Here is a 9,472-nt window from a genome sequence, read left to right as displayed (position 1 = left end):
CTGATACTAACGGCAAGCCAAATGCCATCTTGTAGTGGTGATGTGCTTATGAAATGGCTTCCTACACAGGACTGTGTTCCCACTCTAGAAAACAATATTTTCTCATCTTACTACTCTACCCAGTATCAGGTCCCAAAGAAAGTGGTGACAAACTGCTGTGGTGTCTTTTTGTTTTGTTTTGTTTTTTGAGACAGGGTTTCTCTGTGTAGCCCTGGCTGTTCTGGAGCTGTGGTGTCTATTAGCATTCCAAAGAGCATGGTGTATCCTGGCTCCCCCAGCTCTTCTCACAGGGTCTCCTACCCTAAGCTTCTCCAGCTACCCTTACCCAGCTTCTCATTCCTATAGAATCCTGCCATTTCAGCCAAGGGCTTTCTTGATTCTCTTGGGCCTTTTTGGCCCCTTGGTCCTCCTCTCTTGCTCTCTCCACCCTCTTCTCTCTTGGAGAGAGAAGTATCCCCCTTATATCCACAATAAAAAGTCCTTCCCCTCAACCATACCTTCGAGCAGGCATTTTAAACATCTGGTGCTAAAACCGGGAGGGTCATACATGAGCTCCTTTCCAAGGGGCTCAGCCTTTCCTGGCCAAATCAAGCTGCTGATATGATTCTCCCAATGTATGTATTGATCATTTATTTCTATGAGCTTCTTCCCCCACTAGTTGTAGCCTGTGATATGATGACCTACCTATTAACATTCATATCATACTAACTTCACTCTCAAAATTCTATCATCCCAGGAATCATTTCAATATAAAACTGCAGGTAATAGGAATTTTTATTTTTTTGGTTATACCAGCTGGGTTCACTGCTTAAAGCAGTAAACTAGAAGTTCCCGAAAGAAAGAGAAGCAAAGTTGTTTCAGAAGGGCAAATGGCAGCAGCACAGCGTCAGCAAGAGAAGGAAAGCATCTTTTACAATGTTGAGCTGAGCTCTGTGTCTCTGAGACACATAGCTCAAGGGCCTTAGAGGCATAAGGAAGGGACATGGAAGCCCGAAAGGAAGCACCCAGAACACATGACTTAGTTCCTGGCATGAAACAATGAACACTCTGAGGAAATTAAGTTAATAGTAAAAAGGAAGCTGGGTGTGGTACCTTGCACCTGTAATTCTATCTGAGGAAGCTGAGGTAGGAAGATGGCTGCAAATTCAAGGGCAGCCTGGGCTACACTGCAAAACATTGTCTTAAAAAAAGAAAAGAAAATGAAAAAACAAACAAACAACAACAAAACCTCCAAAACCTTCTTTTTTATATAAGGGAAGAAAACGTCACTCCAAAAATCTGAAATATTTTTACTAGCTTTAATTCAATTTTTGGTGAGATACTGGGGGATATAAAATTGTACTCACTAAGTTTACGAAGACAGGCAATTTAGTGAGACTCAGTCTTAAAAACAAAGGCTCAGTTGTAGAGTTCTTGCTCAGCATGCATGAGGCCCCCAGTTCTATTCCTACTACTACACACACTAAACTGACAGGTCTAACCTGAGGTCATCTGATTTGAACAGAGTTACACAGCAAGGTTAAGACTAGGCCAGCAGCCACATGTAGTGGCACACACCTTTAATGTCAGAATTTCTTATTTTGTTTATAGGTACAAATATGCCACAGCAAACCTAGGAGGTCAGAGGTCAGTTCTGCCAAGCGGGACCCCTAGATGGAACTCAGCGAGCAGCGGGTACCTTTACCCACTGAACCATCTCACTGGCTTTAGGAATTTTAATATCTGGTGCTAAGAAGAAAAGGACTGTAAGAGACAAGAACAGAAGCTGAGCAGTTAGAAAGCTGCTGTTAGTCCGGGAGAATGTTGCTGCTAACTTGGACCTGGAGCTTTTGTAGTGATAACTGGACTTGAAATGCGTTACTTAATGGAGAGGAAGGATACAGGAATCAAGGATGGCTTCTGGAAATTGGGTAAGCAATAGTGCTTATTCTTTCCATAGCTCTGTTTCTGTGAAGTCTGACAGGACTTATACACTAAATGGTTACACTGAGGAAGCAGTGTCCTACTGTGCAAGGGATGGAAACCAGGATGGAAATACAAAACTGAGTCAGCAGTGTGTCAGTGGCGCTGGAAGCTATTAGAAGGGATGACATCATCTTGGGAGGGAGTGAGGAGAAGGGACAATGGCCTTCCTAATGAGGCTGCTTATGGATTATAGAACCTATCCAAAATCAGAAAGCATTGAAAGGCATCATAGAAGCCTCTGGCCTTTATGCAAACACATGCCTGCACATCTGTACACATCCTCATGTTAATGTGTATATAAATGACACAGACACATACACAAACATGCACACTAGATGGTTGGTGGTTTTTGTTTTTGTTTGCTTGCTTGCTTGCTTTGCTTTGTTGTTTTGACACAGGTTCTCAAGTAGCCCAGGAAGGCCTTTAACTGTACCTATTCTTAAATTCCTGACTCTCTTGCCTGTACCTGTCAACTTCTAGGATTACAGTTGCCAAGTTTACTGGTTGTAATGTGTGGTGGTTTGAATGAGAATGGTCTCTATAGGCTCATGTTGAATGTTTGGTCCCTAGTTGGCAAACCGTTTGAGAAGGATAAGAAGGATTAGGAGGAGTGACTTCATTGGAGTGGGTGTGGCCTTGGAGTAAGTGTTGCTAGGGATGGTTTTGAACTGTCAGGCCTTGTGGTAAGTCTCTCTCAGCCTGCTGCCTGTGGATCAGGATGTAGCTCTCAGCTCTGTCTCCAACACCATGCCTGCTTGCCACTATGATTAATGGACTAGCCCTCTGAAACTGTATGGCAGCCCCAATTACATGCTTTCTTTTATAAGCATTGCCTTAGTCATGGTAATGAAGACAACATGAAACAAGAGAAGATAAACAGGACCACATTACGTAGACTCCTGTTGTTCCAGACAGAAGCTAACAGTAGGATGGTCTTTAGTGATAAAAGTAGAACTGCAATGTAGGGTGACCTGAAAAGAAAGATGTCCACTCATGATCCAGTGACATGACCAGGTAAAGGAAAGGGAACAGTCAAAGACGACTCCTGAGGCTACACATCATGGCTCACACTTGAAATCCTAACCCTCAGGAGGATCGAGGAGAACTGTTATAAGTTTGAAGACTGCTTGGGCTCAAGAGTAAGAACCTGTCTTATGGGGCTGGTGAGATGGCTCAGTGGGTAAGAACACCGATTGCTCTTCCAAAGGTCATGAGTTCAAATCCCAGCAACCACATGGTGGCTCACAACCACCCGTAAAGAGATCTGACACCTCTTCTGGTGCATCTGAAGACAGCTACAGTGTACTTGTAATAAATAAATAAATAAATAATAAAAAAAAGAAAGGAAGAAAAAAAAAGAACCTGTCTTATAGAAGGAAAAAAAGCAGACAAGATAGCTCAGAGATGAGAGTGTTCACCATGCAAGCCTGAGGACCAAAGTTAGGGTCTCCAGCACCCATGTAAATGTCTGGTGTCCTGGAATCCGAGTCTCAGAAGCCAGAAACAGGGATCTCCACAGCAAGTTGGCTAGCAAGACTAGTTGTACTGACAAGCTCTGGGTTCCATTGGGAGGCACCACCTCAATTGATGAGCAATGGATGCCAATTCCAACATCAACTTCAGGCTTCATACACATGTGAATACACAGACACACACCACATACACATGAAAATGAAAAAAAGAAAAAAAAATGTTTAAAAAAAAAAAAAACCTGGGGCTGGCGAGATGGGTCAGCATGGGTAAGAGCACTGACTGTTCTTCCAAAGGTCCTGAGTTCGGATCCCAGCAACCACATGGTGGCTCACAACCACCCATAATGAGATCTGACGCCCTCTTCTGGTGAATCTGAAGACAGCTACACTATATTACACCAGAGTGAGCTGGGCCGTCCTGAGTTCAATTCCCAGCAGCCACATGATGGCTCACAGCCATCTGTACAGCTACAGTGTACTTATAAATAAATAAATCTACAAAAACAAACAAACAAACAAAAAACCAGTGGCGCATGCCTTTGATCCCAGCACTTGGGAGGCAGAGGCAGGTGGATTTCTGAGTTTGAGGCCAGCCTGGTCTACAGAGTGAGTTCCAGGACAGCCAGGGCTACACAGAGAAACCCTGTCTTGAAAAACAAACAAACAAACAAAAGAGCAAGCAGAGAGATACCCGATTACCTGATCACCTAACTGAAGACATATCCATGCCCTTCCTGGGGGAAAACAGGGAGTCTTGGAAAGCAAATTCTTTGCATTTTATCTTTAAATATAATTTTGCTATTATTATTATTATTTTGTGTCTATCAGTGTTTTGTCTCTATATGTTACCACATTGAGCCTGGTGCCCACAGAGGCCAGAAGAGGACATCAGATCCCCTGGAACTGAAGTAACTCATAGCTGTGGACCCCCATATGAGTGCTGGAAATCAAACCTGGTTCCCCTAAGAGAGAACCCTGTGCTCTTAATCTCTAAGCCATCTCACCAGCCCCAGAAAATATGTCAGTAGTCTATACCTATGATCCTACCACTGGGGGGTGTGGGGGTGGAGGCAGGAATCAGAAGTTCAAGGTCATCCTTAGCTATGTGCTGAGTTTCAGGCCAGCCTGGGTTACATGAGACCCTGATTCCATCCAAACCAAAAACAAACAAACAAAAATAAATAAATGAACAAAACCACCAAGCAACAAAGAATGCAAAGCAAAGCAAAACAACAAGAAAAAAAATACATGTGACAGGAAACATTTCAATGGAAAATTCCTGTGTGTGTGTGTGTGTGTGTGTGTGTGTGTGTGTATACTATTAAGCCTGGATTAGGGAGTAGTTATAAGCCAGAAGACTTTCTTTGACTATCTGGAAGTTTCTGTACAAAAGGACTGGGTGGGGGGGATCTGAGAAAGCTGGATAGGTGTCATTGGCAAACCTGGCACCACCCCAGGCATGAGAGGGTTAAGAACACTCCTCAGAAGCCCAGAAGACTTATAGCTCTCATCATCTCCAAGCTGGTTTGGGAGGCTGGCTGAGATTTGGTGGATGGCCAATGCTCACGGCCGCCATTCCACTGCCACCCCAGCTCTCCACACTCTTCAAGCTTCCAATCTGCACCAGTGCCCAGCCAGCACTTCAAGGCCTTACAGCCAACAGATGTGTTGGACAGTCCCCAAGCCAGACCTCAGGGACAAGGGGTTCCTTCAGAGGCTGAGGAGTGGGGCCGAGCCCAGAAACTTCCCTCAAAGGCGTTAAACACTCAAAGCTAGTCTCGCGGGACACCAGGCAGTGGGGCGCTTACCTTGGCCTCGAAGCGCCCAGGCTCTGGCAGCCACACTTTGTCGCCCGCACACTCACTAGGGTTCCTCTAGCACCTCAGAAAAGTGGACACGCTTGAGCTCCTGCTCAGAAATCTTTTTCCAGAGAGGACGCGGAAGTCAAAAGACTGCGGGCCAGGGACTAAGGTTCTCATCGATCGCCTCTGAACTCGGCCTCTAGACTGATCGGCACAAGTGAAGCCTTGGAACTTCCCGCCAAATCCTCTGCGCACGCGCAGACTTGAGACAGGGCGGGGTTTCACAAAACTGAAGCCTGCGCAAGAACACGTAACTTCTGAGCTTCACGCGCAGCCTCATGACCTATCCTCTGGCTACTGTTTTTGTTTCTTTAAAAATTTTTCTCTCCGGGCGGTGGTGGCGCATGCCTTTAATCCCAGCGCTTGGGAGGCAGAGGCAGGGGCGTTTCTGAGTTCGAGGCCAGCCTGGTCTACAGAGTGAGTTCCAGGACAGCCAGGGCTACACAGAGAAACCCTGTTTCGAAAAAAAAAAAAAAATCTTTCTCATTTATATGTGTGTGTGCGTGCGTGCATGTGTGTTTACTGGCAGCATTTCGCTTCCTTCCACCATGTAGGTTCTGGGAGTTGAACTGAGGCCATCAGACTTCTACTGCAAGCTCCTTTACCCACGTAGCCAGGTCGCAGTCTGCCATTCTTAGTTCTGACAAGACCGCATTCAAGGCCATAATGGTCCAGACGCCCAGGACCGTTTTACACTGAGATTTATGCATGCATTATTTTCTTCCCACCTGCCCACCAGCTCCAGAATGGGCGCAGTCCAGTCAGGTACAAGTTACTTTGAGTTCTCTGCCGTGTGCCAGGCACTATTCATACATAGCACTGTGGTATATGCTCTCCTTTAATCCTCATTGCCATACCCTAGGGCAGATCTTCCATATTCTGATTTAATACAGCCAGGAAATGGAAGAACTTATGAACTCAGGATGCTTGATCAGTCATGGGCCTGTGTGCTATTCTACTTCCTCTTGGTCGAGTTTTATGTTCTGAATCATTACATACTTTGGCATCCTTTGTGTACACAGCAGAGTATTCTGGAATGGTGATGATGGGCCTGTGTCTGTGGGAGATGGCCTTATGTTGTCCAAGCTCTGCATTTCTCTGCCTTTTGTTTTTGTTTTTGGTTTTGGTTTTGGTTTTTTTTTTTGGTTTTTTTTTTTTGGTTTTTCGAAACAACATTTTTCTGTATAGCCTTGGCTGTCCTGGAACTCACTCTGTAGACCAGGCTGGCCTTGAACTCAGAAGTCCACCTGCCTCTGCCTCCCAACTGCTGGGATCAAAGGCGTGCGCCACCATTGCCTGGTGCATTTCTCTGCTTAACCTGTTGTTCTCTCTGTGAGGACTGCCCCTTAACACCCCTGCCCCTTCCACAAGCCTTGTCTTCATAGTCAGAGCCATCAAGCACCTACTGGCTTAGGAAACTGAATCTCAGGGGTGGACTTGTTCATGGGCTGGGGATATAGCTCAGTTGGTTGGGTGCTTGCCTACCATGTACAAGGCTCCAGCAGCGCCTATATGAGCATGTGCTAGAGCTCCCCTGTCATCCTGCATTCAGGAGTAGAGGACAGGAAGGTCAAGGTCATCCCTGAGTACACAGGAGTTTGGGATACATGAGACCCTGCCTCAAAAAACAGAATGCTGGTCATGGAGGCCCACCACTAATCCAAGTCAAGGGAGGCAGAAACAGGTAAACCATGAATTTTAAGCCTTTAAACCTAAACATACCCGGATGCTTTGTTCACAGGGACTCCCAGGACAAATCCTGTCCTAGGAAAGGGGTGGACTTGTAGGGAGGAGAGGCAGAATGGTAGATCAGAGGTTCCATTGCCCTAATACCTAATACCCTGAAGACTTGGGATCCTCTTGAGACAGAAAGGGTCAAAATAGCTCATGTCTCCTTTAAGAACCCTGCTGCCTATATAGTTCCTGGGTCCCTAGAGCTGAGGGAGGAGCCACTTAATAGCTTCACTTCCTACCACACCTAGGGCTCCTCCCCAGTCTCTCCCCACCTCCCTCTGGGACTCCCAGGGCCAATTACTTGCCAGGCAACAGCCCTCTGCTCAGGAAAGCCAGCAGGCAAGACTAGGGCCTGGTAGGGCCACTGGGAGCAAAGCTGCCTGGCTCAGAAACACAGCCCTGAGGAGGGGCAGGAGGTCTCCAAGGGTAGAGGCTGTTACATAGTCACTTCCTTCCCTCTCTGTGTTTTGCATTATCTGGGTCACTATAAGGGAGTGAATCCTGCTGGCCACCCAGGTGTGAGATGCATGACTTAGACAAGGGATGGAGTACTAGAGGACCACTTAAAGCAGCCTCCTGCAGCTCTGAGGTCCTATCCAGGCCCTTTCTGCCGTTGTGTATAGTTAAGAAGTAGAGGTAGTTCCTGCAAGTCGTGGCTGCATAGGAGAGAAGGCAAAAAACAAACAAGCAAACAAATCCCTAAAAAAGATGAGCAGCTGCCCAGGAAATCCACTGTCCCCCTCCCCGTCCCACACCTCCACATACACACATCCAGAGACCGGTGCTCCTTGCAGAGGCTCAGACATACCCATGGAGCATAGGACCCAGGAGTGAGATTCAGGGGTCTGGTCATGACTGAGCTTCTAAGTAATTTGGGGTCCCTACCACATTCTTCCATGCCAGATAAACACAAGCTTATGACAGACAGGAAGAAAAACGGACAGCCATTGGATCTGTGAGATCCAGGACAAGCTCCCCTAGGGAGAGAGGTCAGCATTCATTGGTTTAGAAAGATGAGGGACTGTATGTAGACCCTTTTGCAAGGGAATGAGAATCTGCACATAGACAAAGACAGACACACTCCTAGGGAATTCTCTCCTGGCTTCGGATTGGGAATGATCCCCAAAGGCACTGACAAGCCTTATCCAAAGGCAGGTCTAAATCACCTCAGTGAGACCTGAAACCGGGTTTTTATGTCAAGGGTTCCGGAAGGCAGCCTCAGATCTGTCCATGGTTCTGACTGCTGATGACTCCCACGTGGCAGCAAGACCCGTGTTTCTCTCTCCCAACCTCCTCTTTCCCCCTTTCCTTCTCCTTCCTTCCTCCCTGCCTGCCTTTCATTTAAGGTGCATACACTAGGCAAGTACTCAGTCCTTGTTTGTTCTGAGACAAGACCTTGCTCTGCAGCTCAGGCTGCTTGCCTCCACCTCCCAAGTACTAGAGTCACTGTGCTCATATCCCTCCCTCCTTCCTTCCTTGCTTCCTTCTTTTCTTTCCTTTTTTCTTTTTAAAGTGTGTGTGTGTGTGTGTGTGTGTGTGTGTGAGTGTATGTGTGTTTGATTGACTAACTTAGATTTTTAAAAACACAATCTCATGTAGCCCAAGCTAGTCTCAAATTCCTGGCTACCCTGCCTCACCTCCTATATGCCAGATTACAGGCATATACCATCCCTCCCAAATTTCGGAGGAGTGGGGTATAGACAGGATGTCACTATATAGACTAGGCTGGCCTAAAACTGCCTACTGCCTCTGATTCCCAAGTGCCAGCATTACAGGCATGAGCCACCAAGACTGGCTCCATTCTTCCTTAAGAACCAAAAAAAAAAAAAAAAAAAGCCAGGCAGTGGTGGCACACGCCTTTAATTCCAGCACTTGGAAGGCAGAGGCAGGCAGATTTCTGAGTTCGAGGCCAGCCTGGTCTACAGAGTGAGTTCCAGGACAGCCAGGGCTATTCAGAGAAACCCTGTCTCAAAAAACAAAAAACAAACAAACAAACAAAAAAAAAGGGAATTAGCATTTAAGGAGGTGCTAGAGAAATGGCTCAGCAGTTAAGAACATGCTGGGTTTGGTTCCCAACATGGTGGCTCACAATCCCTTGTAGCTCCAGTTCCAACACTCTCTTCTGTCCTCCAAGGGCACCGCACGCAAATATATACACACAACTGTTTAGAAAGGATTAGCATTTAAACTTGTCAGCAATGATTGACATGTGTAATTCCTACTTTTAGGAAACTGGAGGGGTTTTTTTGGGGGGGGGAATGCAGTTCCCAGATTTCAAGTTCAGCCTAGGCTACATAAGGAGACCCTTTCTCTCTCTCACATATATCCACCCACCCACACACTCACACCTACACCTACACATCCCTCACACACACACACACACACACACACACACACACACAGTCCAGGGGAGAAGCTCTAACATTTATTGAGTAATTG

At 46.4% G+C, this 9,472-nt stretch overlaps 1 protein-coding gene across 1 annotated transcript in view; it reads right to left on the bottom strand.

Moving 5' to 3' along the window:
• Positions 1-5,496, bottom strand: part of Majin (membrane anchored junction protein) — a 45,617-nt gene extending 40,121 nt beyond the window's left edge. Inside the window, exon 1 of the mRNA XM_031389411.1 lies at positions 5,246-5,496. The gene's annotated coding sequence lies outside the window, so the exon portion shown is untranslated. The remainder of the gene's footprint in view (positions 1-5,245) is intronic.
• Positions 5,497-9,472: the final 3,976 nt, after the last annotated feature.

Source organism: Mastomys coucha, unplaced genomic scaffold, assembly GCF_008632895.1.
Source record: "Mastomys coucha isolate ucsf_1 unplaced genomic scaffold, UCSF_Mcou_1 pScaffold21, whole genome shotgun sequence".
NCBI lineage: Eukaryota > Metazoa > Chordata > Mammalia > Rodentia > Muridae > Mastomys > Mastomys coucha.
This window is presented reverse-complemented; position numbering and strand designations above follow the sequence as displayed.